At 53.4% G+C, this 13,968-nt stretch overlaps 2 long non-coding RNA genes across 4 annotated transcripts in view; one reads left to right on the forward strand and one right to left on the reverse strand.

Moving 5' to 3' along the window:
* The window catches only part of LOC309635054, a 26,645-nt gene extending 19,833 nt beyond the window's left edge, over positions 1-6,812 (reverse strand). For 2 of the 3 annotated variants that reach the window (XR_014248603.1, XR_014248604.1), the window contains exon 1: positions 3,726-6,811. This is a non-coding gene — a long non-coding RNA (uncharacterized lncRNA). Of the gene's footprint in view, positions 1-3,725 lie in introns of all 3 variants that reach the window. The other variant, XR_014248602.1, reaches the window with a different exon arrangement.
* LOC309635053 overlaps positions 1-13,968 on the forward strand; it is a 176,383-nt gene that overhangs the window by 148,907 nt on the left and 13,508 nt on the right. The gene's annotated exons all lie outside the window — the stretch shown is intronic.

Consider the following 13,968-nt stretch of genomic DNA (forward strand, 5'->3'; position numbering starts at 1 on the left):
TCACTGACAGAGGGGATGAAACACAGGCATTTTCCAGGCAGCCTGTCATCACTCCCCTAAAAAAATCTAAGATTGCAGATGGTGAAAGTGGGGAGATGGACCACAGCACAGCAAGGGAAAGTGCGCTGAAAGCACTGTTTTGTCCTGAGTGATAGTCTCTCTTGTTTTCTGTTTTCTGTTTTCTGTGATGTCTCTTTCCCACTGTGGTCCTGAAGCGAATCTGTGTAGGACAGTTGTGGTTATCTTTTGTTTTTGTTTTGTTTTGCTAGAAGCTTTCTTCTATTTTAGAAGAAAATCCAGTCCATTTTGATTCTCAAGAAAGATTTGGGAGAACGTATTTTACTCATCACCAAGTAGATGGTGTTTAAATTGCAGGCTGGATGAGACCCCTGGGCGGGTTCAGAGGGACAAGGGCGCAGGCAATGACGGAGCTAAAAGTCCTTGAAAAAGGAAAATGAGCCTTTAGAAAAACTGGGGAAACAAATGAACAAAACGCCAACCAGATAAGTAGAAGGAGAGCCACACAGATAAGCAGAAGGAAAGAAGGAAAGTAGAAGGTGGGGCGCCAAATGCCAAGGGGCAGGGGGTCCCGAAAAACAAAGAGGCCAGCGGTGGGACGCATCCCACTGACATGGGCACCGGGGATGTAGAAATACGGAGAAAAATGGATGTTGACAGGAGCTACCTCCGGGTAGCTGCGGGGAGAAGTGGGGTTGAGGCCTGAGGCGTCATCAGGGGGCAAGGGGCACAGCTGGGTGAGCAGGTGCCCACGTCGCAGACGGGAGCTCGGTTGGGGGTCAGATGGCGACGTGGGAGCTGGATGCTGAGAAGGGGTCTCTGTGATTGCACTTGGCTCCAGAGGAGGTGAGGAGGGTCGCAGCACGCAGAGCAGAGGGGGGTGGAAACCGTAGACCTGCAGGGCAGAGAGCAGCCTGCTGCTGTGAGGGTGGGGACGGGCCTGGAAGGTGCGAATGAGGTCATGGAGACTCAGTGAGCACGCTGGGGCCTGGTGCTCATGGTCTCCGCCGTGCTGTGCATTTTCCCCAGAAGTGCCGGTTTGCTCAGATGCAGGCAAAAAAGAAAGTGAATAGTTGGGTTCACCTAGGGGTGGATTTTCTCCAAGTGGGTGAGAGGAAAGGCAGGGGAAACCTTATTTAGGGCATTGGAAGGAGGGGTAGGACCTCGATTTTAAGCTGGATGGTAACTGGCGAGAACCCGGCATGGGTGTGATGGTGAATTTTAGGGCCCACTTGGCTGGGCCATGGTGTCCAGCGTGTGGCCAAGCCCACATCTAGGGGTAGCTGTGAAGATACTGTTATATGAGATTGGCATTTAAATCAGCCCACTTTGAGTCAGGCAGATGACCCTGCACAATGTGGGTGGGCCTCTCCAAGAAGCTGAAGACGCTAAACGAAAAGTCTGAGATCCGCCAAAGAAGGAGGGATCCTGCCTCCAGATGGTGAAGGGAAACCTTGCCTGAGTTTCCAGGACTCAAGACTTGAGCACAATACGTCTCTGGGTCTTTAGTCCATAGGTCTTCCCCGGAGATTTCAGACCTGCCAACCCTCACAGTCTTGTGAACCGATTCCTTAAAATAAATCTCTCTGGATAGACTGATAGATGGATAGATAGATAGATAGATAGATAGATGATAGATAGATTGATAATAGATAGATGATAGATAAATAGATGATAGATAGATTGATAATAGGTAGATGATAGATAAATAGATGATAGATAGATTGATAATAGATAGATGATAGATGGATAGACAGGTAGGTAGGTAGATAGATCCATAGATAGACAGATAGATAGATAGATGATAGATAGATAGATTGATAATAGATAGATGATAGATAAATAGATGATAGATAGATTGATAATAGATAGATGATAGATGGATAGACAGATGATAGGTGGATAGACAGGTAGATGATAGATGGATAGACAGGTAGGTAGATAGATAGATACATAGACAGATAGATAGATAGATAGATGCTAGATGGCTGGATCAGTCTCCTGCTGGTTCTCTTCTCTGGAGAGCCCTCACTACACAGCTCGTCCACCGTGAGCATTCTTAGGAGCCAATGAAACCGGAGCCGTCAGACAGTTCGGGAGGAAGGAGGGAAGTTGTGACCAGTTAGCCAACTCTTCATCTCGTGACCACACAGGTGAAACTTTGGGTGACCCCAAGGACCACGCGTGTCTGGAAGAGTAGAGGCTGAGGGCTGCTGGGGGCTGGCAGGCCGGCTCAGCTGAGGCGAGCGGGCTTGGGCTGCCTGTCCCTGTGGACACTGATTTATCCAGGAAGGGGGCAGAGGTTGTGGCCGAGAGGGCGGCGGTGAGCAGACAGCAGTGGCTCTGATGAACAGGTGAGGGCAGCTGGGAGGCTCTGGGTGCAGCAGCCAAGGCTCCTATGGGGACCGTCTTCTTGTTGGCACACAGGGGGCCAGATGGGAAGAGGGAAGCGAGGCATGTTTGACAGAAGAGCAGCGCAGGGGCTCACGATCAGGCCAGTGACGTGTGAAGGTTAGTGAAGCACCGTCAGGAAGCCTGTGACTCACCTACAGACACAGACTCGGGAACGTGCCACATCATGGGATTCGCTCAAGTCACTGCCGCGAGAATGAGTGACAGAGTCAGCAGAATTAAAACCAGGTTTGTTTAACGGAAAAAAGAGTGAGAAGAAAGTCCTAATTGTAAAAAGTGGGGACATCGGTGAGAAGTGACAGCAGGAAAGAGGGAGGTTAAGAACATCTTACAATTATATGTTTGTTGTTATCTAACATGATATGAAAAAAATAATCTTTTTTTTTTAAATTTAAAAGGTGGGGATGCATTGATAGTATGCGTTTTGAATATATAAAAAGATGTTTTAATGTCATAGTGAGACTTCCTTTTCTGAAGTGTTTTTCTAATAAATGCTATTAGTGAAAAATAAGGAAAAAGAAAAAAAGCAGTTTTGATTCGAAGTGCCTTGCATCTCCCCAAAGACAATATTAAAATGCCCTAAGATCTCTTCATACATTTATCTTTGGTTTTTGGTGAGGAAGGATCTGACAACAGGGACAGTTTGATGTTGATTTAATGAAAAGAACAATCACTCGCTCTCTCTGTGCTGGAATGTGGGCTGTGATCAGAGCAGAAACTTTTTAGTAACATTAACTGCCTGTTCAGATTTTCCTCACCAGAAATCCAAGTCATTCCTTTTACAACAAAACAATCATAGTAGAATGCATTCTCCGGGATTTGGAGAGAAAAGAAAGTCCAGAGGCAGAATTTGGTATAAATCCTGAAGCTGGGCTGATCACCATGACTCGTCCACATCGGAATGTCACGGCCTGGGCTGGCCGAGCTTCCTTGGCGGGAGGCGTGGTTGTTTATGCCAGGCTGGAGAAGTCACTTGAACTCATGTCCTTCGATTGAGCATTTTTTTATAAGACCTGCATAAATCATTTCCTTAAAATTGGCATCCTGGGCATGGAGACAGTCTGTTTTCCTGGGAATTTTTATGTGCAGGGTACTTCTCTTTCTTAGATGAAAGAGATTCTGCTTTTAATTCCCTTGGCCCCCTTCCCCTGTGCAAAATCTGTGTTCTCCTAAACACTCTGGTTTTTAAGAGTGTTTAGGAGTGTGGTTATCTTTTAGACCAATATTTCCTCCTGTGATTAATTAATTGGAAGAGTGAGAAAGTAAATAAGTAAAGTGAAAAGAAGACGTCTTACTCATTTTGTCTCCCGCTGATTCCTCCCATCTTTGTCAAGTCAAATTTAACCACCTTCTTCTAGAAATTCTTCTTGTAAATATCTTCATGGTCTTCAGGAGGCAAATATCTCTTAGGAGCCCATGAAAATACTAAAAAGAATTAAAAATATAAAAATAATTTTAAAACTGGACATAATCAAAATTAAGGACGTCTATTCATCAGGTGACAGCATTAAGAAAGTGAAAACATGGGAGCCCTTCATTTGTATCCACAGTAAAGAACCCCTACAACTCAATCAGCAAAAAACAAGCCAATTTAAAATCTGAGAGTTGATTGCAGAGGGATTTCACAGAAGAGGATCCCCAAAGCCTCTGAGCACGAGGAGGTGGTCAAGATCACTAGTTATTGAGAAGATGTGAATTAAGCCCACAACGAAGGAGAACTCACACTCACCAGAGTGTCTGAGACCGAGGAGACTGAAAATTCTGCTTCCTGGCAGGGATGTGGCAGCACCTCCCACCCTTCACTGTGGCAATAGAAAGTGGTTCAACCTTCACTGGGAACATTCTTCAGCCATAATTACTAAATTTACAATATGCCCATCCTATGATCCCACAATTGCATTCCTAAGTATGACTATGAGAAATGAGTAAACGGGTCCACAAAAGACATGCACGAGAATGTTCATAGCGGCTTTCTTCATAACAGACTCAGACTGGTGACAACCCGATGCCTGTAACTGAGGGGATGGATGGATACGTGGTGCGTAGTCAGGCAGAGAAAAGTGCAATGTGGCTGTAGCCACAGCCAGGGGGTGACCCCCACCGGCCGATACCATGTTGTGTGGAAGAAGCAGGTTCATTCACGGACAGAGCATGTGATCCCCACTCTGGGAGGCCCACGTCAGAGGCGAGGAGCCAGACGGCGCCGAGCCCCAGAGGGAAGACCCATGTGCAGTATGTGTGGCCAAGTGTGACCAAGGGCACACAGGCGTCCTGGGACTCAGTGATAGAAGCTGAGTGAATAAATAAAGGGTTTTTGTGTGCATACAACACGTCAGATGATGAAACTCTAAGCCAGCGGTCCCCAACCTTTTTGGCACCAGGGACCAGTTTCATGGGAGACAATTTTTCCACGGACGGGGTCGGGGCGAGGGGGATGGTTCAGGCTGTAACGCGAGCGATGGGAGGTTTGGTTCAGGCGGTAACGCGAGCCATGGGGAGCGATGAGGAGCGGCAGATGACGCTTAGCTCGCTTGTCTGCTGCTCACCTCCTGCCTTGCGGCCCGGGGGTTGGGCCCCTGCTCTAAGCGCTTCCGAGGGGTTGCTTCATTTAATCCACACAAAAACCATGGTTAGTCATTACACTGCTCCGTGCCTGTTTCCTCACCCGTTAGAGGGGTCATGGCGTATCTGCCATGGGGCTACTATCGTGGTCTTTCATGTTTCCTCTTTTGTCAATATCCTGCTCATGTTTTTATTTTCCCTCCATTTTTCTATTGGAGTGTTCACTTTTCTTTTTTATTTGTAAAAGCCCTTTGCATATGACGGGTGCTGGTCCTCTGTCTTGTATGTGTTTTGTGTCCATTCTTTAACACGTGTGAGCCTGGACGATGCTTTGCAGTGTCTCTGAAACTGCTTTGGCAAAGCTCACCGGGTCTCCTAATTGCCAAATCCAGTGGATCCTTCAGACTCTAACTTACTCCCTGTAACTTTGGCCCCGTTACTTCTCCGTCTGCCTTTAAACATCTTCCTGCCTTGTCTGACAGTACAGGACTCTCAGTATCCCTGCTGCCTTCCTGTTTCTCACTCTCTTTTACGGACTCCTTTTCCTCAAATCGAGCATCCTTTCGAGGTTTTTCAAAATTCCCAAGAATGACATTCCACGGTGCAAGGGCATGGAGGACACAAGTCACAGATCCCAGGGATGGTGGCCTGGACATCTGGGGGAGACAGAGGCAGTGTCCAGGGAAGGAGGGAGCATCAACGGCTGGCTCTAACCCACACCCTGTCAACAGCAAGGCACCCCAGGGCCGGACCTCATGGAGCGGGAGGGGAGGTTGCAGCTCCGGCTTCCCCAGAGGCCATCGTGGGCACTCAGGCCAGGCTGTGCCCCTCCTGGCGGTGGGAGGGAGCCCCGTGACTGTCCTTGAGTGTGGCCAGGCCTCTCAGGATTCTTCAGGGGTCTCACGGCTCATCATCTGGGGAGCTGAGGAGTAGCGTTCTTCCTTCCCTTCAGGACACAGCAGGTCCCTGAGTCCGGATTCTGGACCTTCAAACCCCATGGACCTAAGGCACTGCCATTGGCCTCCTCCTCCTGGTTGGGCTGTGCTATGGGTGCAGGATTCCAGCTGGGCATCCTGACTGCATCCTCTGCTCTGTCCTGGCACAGTGGCGGGCGGAGTCCTCACAGGCTGAGGGGCTTGGGGCACAGATTCTCATCAGACACTTCATCCTCTGAGACCCAGCTCCAAAGGGCATCAGGGCTCCACCCCACACCTGCCCCCAACACTCGTGTGTGGAGACCTGCAGTGGCCAGGCGCTAAGGTCCGGGGGCTCCTGGGAATCAAGGGCTCTTCAGGGCATCTGTCCCTGTGTCTGCTCCCCCATGATGGGCACAGGCCCGTCCCCACACCTGCCTTCTCTGGGCAGCTGGGTCACTGGGCTGGTCTCGGCCATGGCCTCATCTCCCCCGGGGCTCCATCGCCTCCAGCGCAGTGACCCTGGCCCTTGCTCTGCCTGGTGCACTTGATGCATCCTGTCTGCTGGGAGACACCAACCCCTCCTCCTGACCCATCCGGTCTCCTGCCCGAGACCTTCCCCAGGAACCCGGCTCCCTCTTTGTGCCTCCTGTTGACCCACGAGAACTGGTTGAACCGTCTGTGTCCCTCTCTCTCCCCTGTCTCAGCAGGTATTCCGCGTGGGTCTTCCCTGCTTTGCTACTGGCCCCCCAGCCAAGCAAGCAAATGGAGCGCCCACCCTAGTCCTGAACCCAGGCCACCCACTAGAGCAGAAATTGAGAGGGGGAAGGGTCCCAGAGAGGGGGGAGGGTCCCAGAGAGGGGGAGGGTCCCAGAGAGGGGGGAGGGTCCCAGAGAGGGGGAGGGTCCCAGAGAGGGGGAGGGTCCCAGAGAGGGGGGAGGGTCCCAGAGAGGGGGAGGGTCCCAGAGAGGGGGAGGGTCCCAGAGAGGGGGAGGGTCCCAGAGAGGGGGGAGGGTCCCAGAGAGGGGGAGGGTCCCAGGGAGGGGGGAGGGTCCCAGAGAGGGGGAGGGTCCCAGAGAGGGGCGAGGGTCTAAGGGAGCAGCAGGCTGGTGACTCCTCCGTGTGGGGACACCTCTTCCCCCCAGTTTAAAGGGGTGGCTAGAAATAGCCTTGACCACTTTAGAGGGCTGTGAGGACCTTTTCACTGTTTGTCTTTTTCGAGTGGAGAGAGATCAGGGAGGCATAGGAGGAAAGCGTCTGCTGAGGCCCAGGTAAAGCTCGTAGACACGGAAAGCCCACGTGTCCAGCAGGAGGCAGCAGGGCTGGTTCTTGGACCGGGGCTCAGGGCCGGGGGCGCCGGCTGGTCCAAGCCTGGGGGCTGGCGCAGGCGGTGGAGCTGGGGAAGGGCACTGACCAGCCCATGCTTCATTCAATCAACGTTTTCCTTCTTAGTCTTTACAGAGAGGAGTCTCCTTTTTGTCAGCGGTGGGGCCTGAGCTGAGCCTTAGGTGAGACCCTGCTTCCTCCGTGGCCTCCTCTTGCCCCAAAGGCACCTGGACAGACGCAGGGTCAGGCACCAACAGCTCAGCTCCTCAGATCCATGTGCGGGAGAGAAAGGACCACAGGTTACAAAGGGATCCCAACCCTTGGAACCCGGGCTGCGGGGGGCCGGCCCCTCCATCCCAGCGCCTGGACTTACCTGCTGTCCAGTCTGGGCCCTTGAGGTCAGAGGAGGCCCAGTTCACAGAGGTGGAGAGGTGATCACCTCGGCCTGGGGACCCAGGACCTCTGCTCCTTCCTGAGCCCAGGACAGGATGTGAATGGCTGGGCAGGGCTGACAGCAGAGACAGAGATGGGCATCCAGGTGAGACGGGGCATGGGGAGTGTTAAATCACCAGTATCGGCTCCCACCCCACTACCCCGCATTCATGCGTGAACAGGGCCCACGTGTCTGCACTGGTTAAATGATCCCTGGTTGATTCAAGGCATGGACTAAATGGAACTGGAGGCTGAGAGGGATCCTGATAAAATTCACTTGAAAGGACAGAGGATTGTCTACAGAGAGAGCTTATGAAGGACAGGCCGCTTAGCCGCGAGTGTGGACAGTCAGGGTCCCACCGGCTGCAGCCCTGAGATATCATAGCAGGTCTTTGTGAACAGTTACAGGAGACAAGGAAGGAACATTATCATAGATGCTATCTGATTTGACTAAATTCACATTTTTTCCTACATTGACCTTTACTTAGTAACCAAAGAATACAGTTTTCCCTCTTGTATTGCATTAATTAGCAGGGTGCTAGACAGGGACTTGATGGGTTAGGTCTCAGCTTCCTCAGCAACATTAATTCAGTTTGCAGCAGATTGTTTAGCTGTGGGGCTGTGAGTCCTAAATCCTGGTTTCTCACTGGTTTGTCCCTGTTGACTGTGGACCGTTCCCCAACGCCGGGCTGCAGGCTTAGACCCCAGCTCTCAGAGCGAGAGACTCCCAGGAGACACTCGGCCGAAACCCGTCACAGGCTAGGTGTGCCCCAAACACTTCCCCCGAGAGGAGGTGGGACGGATGTGCGTTGGGGTCAGTCCTGGGTAGGGGGTCCCACCCTCGGGGAGCAGCTTGTGGGGTGTGGAGTCACTCCTAACGCTTCACATGGTAAACGTGTGTGTGTGTGTGTGTGTGGGAGCAGAGGCAGAGAGAGAAAAAGAGAGACAGAGAGAGAGAGAAATGGAGACAGAGAGAGACAGAGACACAGAGAGACAGAGAGGGAGGGAGAGAGAAGTAGGCGATTTCCAGGAGAATCTCCCCCTCCCCGTCCCTCTCCTTCTAGAAATCTTCACAGAAACTCAGAAGCCAGTTCACTTGTCAGACCTCATTTCACAGGACAGCGTCTAATGGGCCCCGTTTGATCGTCTCCCTGTTCTGTGCGTCCGCCGTCGTCAGCAGGTGTCGTTGGAACCTCCAGGTGTGTGAGGCTGGATGGGTGGTGGGTGCTCAGATTTCAGATCCTGTCCTCTGTGCTCCAGGAAGCGACCATCCACTTGGGTGGACGACTCTGTGGTCACTAAACTGTAAGTAGAGGTTTCCCCAGGCCCAACGTCCGGGGGATGGGTGTGAGGGGCCCCGGCAGGCGTCCACCTCACAGAGGGCCCGGCTGGGAGACGCCGGGGCAGGACCTGGTGGGGACGCGACCTGCACGAAGGCCGCCTGCCGGCTCCGCTGGGACAGCGACCTCCACAGGCCTACCAGCGCCTCTCAGCCGCGACAGCAGCTCCTAGTGAGTATCCCGGCCCCTGCGGTGCTCCTGGCGACGCTGCCGTTCCCTTGGCTCCGGCATCCCCAGGGCTCCCGGGGTCTGATCGGCCTGCCTTTTTTTTGGGTGCTGTGAACTGCCTCATAGCTTTCCAAAACATTCCATGTCTGGTTTGCCGTCGGCAGAGAAAACGCGAGTGAATGAGAGCGTGGAGACAGGAGGCCAGCGGTCAGGGCCTCGGGGGTCGCGGGCTGGCGCTGCAGCCAGTGTCCTGAAACGCGCTCACGTGACGTCCGGCTGGGATGGGCCAGGGCTGCCACCCACTGCTCTTCCGCAAGCCCGCGGCCAGGCCGCCTGTGTCTGCGGCGGAACGGAAGGCGGTGTCCGAGCCGCGGGGCAGAGAAGCCCGGGCTGCGGGCGGCAGGGGCTCTGGGAGGGCCTGGCGTGGCGTCCCGTCCCGGCTGCAGCATGTCATCCGGTTAGCTGAGTGGGGCCGGTTGTCCCCAGAGCGTGGTCCCCGGGCTGGCGGCATCAGCATCTCCGGGGCTTGTCAGAGACACGGGCCCCGCACTGCGTTAGAAGGTGGGGGCCTCGGTCTGCTCAAGGAGACCCTGAGGCCTCGCATCTGCTCAAGGCTGAGAACCACCGGGGGAGGCGACTCTCCCAGGGTTCGGGGTCGAGAGGAACCTGCAGGTCCCTTTTCTGCCGAGAAGTGACCAGAGGGGAAGAGTGTCCTCCCCGGGACTTGAGACTTGAAGTCGTGAGCCGATAACGTAATTCCTGGTACGTTACGTGTGGTCACTCAGGAAGCAGGAGGAGCCGGAACGACTCAAGCCTGAATCGCAGCGTCACGTGTCCTGCCGCCCTGCGTCCGGGGGAGCCCGTGAGGCGACCCCCGAGGGCCCGGGCTCTGCACCCCTCAGCTCCCGCCGTGCCTCCCCCGCCTCTGCGTGTGGGCTTACCGGTTCCCTCCCACTGTGAACTTGAGTCCTACTGTTTCAGCTTCCATAGTCCATTTCTAAATAACTCGAATTTCTTGGTAACGGTAGTTTCAAATTCTGTCTGGGGAGATGTACTATCCGGAACACTTCCCTTAAGGATGCTAAAGAGTGATTAATTTAAAATCTTAAGTGTTTTGTTAGCCTTTGTGGCATTTACTATTCTGTAAGACTGATAGTGTTTCCCACCGACATCGTAATTTATTCAGAGCAAAGGTGGGATTTGGATACAGTTTTGGGAGAACAGGAAGCAGGGTCGAGCGTCACTGCTCTGCACCAGTGTTGACTGGATTTGGGTGTGTCTGGGATGTTCTGTGTTGGAGAAGTCATTGTGAGATGTCCTGCCTCTTTAGGGAGAGACTGAGGACAGTACTTTCTGGTGATAACAGAGTATGGGAGTGTCTGGGGTGCTTCCTGCTGAAAGATCTTGACACAGGGTAACATCCTGCACACAGATCTGTCACGGGCTTGGGGGGTGACAGTGAATGGGGTGGAGATGGGGTTCCCTCCACCTGTCAGGTTCAAGTCCAAGGCCATGCCTTCTCCAAGCCCTTCCCCTCTTCCTGGCACGAGCCCCTCCGTCCCTCCTACCCTCGGCTTCCCTGGCTCATTTCTGAGATCCTCATTTTAGCACCTGAGGCTGGTTTGTTTTCTAGTTCTCTGGGTGGGAAGGTGGTTGTCTCCTGGGCTGGGTTGTGGGAACCTTCAGAGCCCAGTTTTTCCCTCTGCACGTCCCTGGCTTCTAACTTCATCAAGCATATAACAAAAGCTCCCTAAATTCTACTAAAGCGATGGGATTCCTCAAAGATGAAGGTGACTGGTGAGTAAGGGGTTGATCTCATTATAAATAATCCATGGGCATGTTTGACCCCTTGGTACCTTGGATAGATTCTAAGATGTTGCGTCTAATGCTTAGCACTGTGAAATCTCAGAAAACTGTACATTGTGTCAGCGTAATTTTAAAGAGCTTTTACCTTAATTGTTGAAAAGCAGGGTACTTCTCCCAAATTCAGGCCTGGTCATTCTCTGGCCTGGAGGCTGGCGCTCTGTCTGCTCTGACCCCGGCTTCCTTATTCTGTCTCCACACCAGCCGTTTGCTCAGGGGACGCGAGACTGTTCTCCATCTCTGGAAGCCTTTCAGGATCATCCCCTTACCGTGCCCTTGATCTTTCTGTCCCCTTTTCCTGGTTTGCGCCTTGTGTTTGCTTGTTTGTTTTTCCGTTTTCAAGGCCCAGCTCAAAGCCAGTGTTTTCCTCGTGGCTTTGGGCGGGAGTGAGCGCTCTTCCCTGGACCCATTCACTCGTCCTCTGTGGCTTGTGCCTGCACCCTGGCACCATTCACGCGCTCTGCTGGCCTGCGTCTCCCGTTAGATGTTTCTCATTCTTGGAAGAGAAAACCAGGCGTTGGGACGGCATCCTGAACGATAAGAAGCATCAGATTCCCCTTGGAAACGAGAAGGAACTGGCAGTGTTGACCTTGTTAGAACAAACAACAACAACAAAACCAGACGATGCGGAGTGAGGTTTAAAGCGGGGAGGATGGGTAAGCGACAAGCAAGAAGTCGAGAGGAGAGGGTGTCTAGGTTTAGCTGCAGTTTCCGCAGACCATCGTGGTGCGAGGAGCAGCACCTTGTGTTTCAACAGCTCCTCTGAATTTTCGAAGTATTTCACGTTAGCTGTCAGATTTTACCCTCAAATACAAGGACAGGCACGCGGAGGCCTCCCCGTGATGGATGAGGACACCCGGGGGAGAAGTGTGGATGCTGTCTGTGGTCATGTGGCTGGTCGCTGACGGTCTTGGGGCAGAAGTGGACTTCGTGGTGGCCTGTCAGGGGCTGCGAACTGGGGACCTCGAACCACAGACACTTATTCCTCAGGGTTCTGGAGGTGGAAGTGCCAGACCCGGGCGGGGGCAGGGCTGGCGTCTCCGGAGGACTCTCCTGGGCTCGCAGACGGCCACCCTCTCCTGCATCCTCGTGCAGTCTGTGTGCACAGGCTTCCCTGGTGCCTCTCGGTGTCCAACTGCCTCTTCTTACAAGGATGCCAGGAGGATTGGATTAGAGCCACCCTGATGGCCTCATTTCAGCCGAATCTTTAAAGTCCGCTCTCCAAACACGGTCGACCTGGGCGCTGGGCTCGGGGCGTGGACTTGTGAGCTTGAGGGCCACACGACCCGGCACCAAGCAGGCCTCCCGACCCCGTTCAGCGGGGTTCCCAGAGCTCTTCCCCGCACCAGGATGCCCCCGTGGGGGCTTTCTCGTCAGCCTTCGACTGAGCACTTACTGTGCTTCTGTGGGGCCAGGACTGGCCTCAACGCCGAGCCGCACAGCGGCTCCCAGTCCCAGGGGTTCACGGGTCAGAGGGAGGTCATCAGGGGCTTGTGGTTTATACGGTGACCAGGTTACATTCTGCGCCGTGCGCCCCTAGTGCTCTTCTCCCCAGCGCTGGGGCCCCGGACGGACGCCTGCTGAGTGAAGCAAGCCTATACCCAATCTCCCCTCCACCCCGTCCGTCTCTCATCCCTCTCTCTCTCTCTCTCTCTCTCTCTCACACACACACACACACACACACCCCTCAGGCTCTGTGAGGTCCTGCCCGCCTGCACTAAGCTCACCTGGGTCGGGCAGCCGCATCTCCGGAATCGAGGACCAGAAGGGGTGAAGTGGCACAGCCGCAGGGGCCGGCCCTCCCTGGAGGCGTCCTCTGCCCGTGGCCCCAGGGACGGGCTCGGGCTGTAACTTCTGCGAGTCACTGCGGCCTCCCCAAGCCAGAGCACCCTTCACACCTGAGAGAACGGGGGACCTGGAGCCCGTCTGCGTTCACGTCTCTTTATTCCTCTAGATCCGTGGGAAGTCAGCCCTCCACCGGGCTGGAGCGAGTGGGGTGTGTCTGCCGCTACGTGGATGAGCACAGTTTACAATAGGGGCACCTGTCTCAGGACGCAGGCTGTGACGATGCTGGGCAATTGTGTGGCTTTTGCAGAAAAGATTTCCCCGGGGGTCTATTTCCTCAAAGCAAACCAACAAAGGATCTCCATCCCTGGCGTGAGGAAACTCTGTCTTACTAACTACGGAAGTCCACACAGGCAGATAGACGGGGTGAGGACGTCGGTGCTGTCCTGTGGGGCATGAGAGACTGTGATGAGGAGAGACAGGGTGTGACACGGCCTGGCTGCCACATGGCCCGGTGTGCTGTCACGTGCTGTGACACTTATAGTACCTGCTACTTCAGACCACTGGATTCAACATTCGTTTCTGCCCTTCAGAAGGTTGGATTTCCAGAAGCCATTTTTTGCATCCTCATAACTATGTGTTAGGTACAGAATTTGTGGTGCACAAGGGAAAGGCATCTGCTCTGTGGAAAATCCATTCTGACTTGACTGTGCCCTGTCCCACACCCCACCTGCAATTCCTCCTTGGCCCCCTTCCTAGTGATTACTAGGTTCCCTAGTAGGTAAAAATAGTGAAAAGAACTTAGCACTTTCAAAACCCTATAAAGAAACCACCCCAGAGGCGAGAGGGCAAGATGCCCAAGACACAGAGTGGGCTTTCGTGTTGCCCTCTTTGTTTGAATTCCAGGTCAGAACTTTGCCCAAGCTCCGTGGAAAGATTAATAATGTGGCATCCATCAAAGACTATTTTCCTACAGCAAAGGGATTTTCATTTTAAAAGGATCCATTTCCACTGAAGCTAGCATTTACTGGCGTTTAAGTTTTGCTCCTTATAGCTGTGGAACCTGGGAACATTTGGCCACGTTGTATTTATTTAAGCAGTTTGAAATGTGCGCACATAGCCGAGATCTCCTGAAGGAAAATATCGTT

Source organism: Balaenoptera borealis, assembly GCF_965194805.1.
Source record: "Balaenoptera borealis genome assembly, chromosome: 9".
Classification (NCBI taxonomy): Eukaryota; Metazoa; Chordata; class Mammalia; order Artiodactyla; family Balaenopteridae; genus Balaenoptera; species Balaenoptera borealis.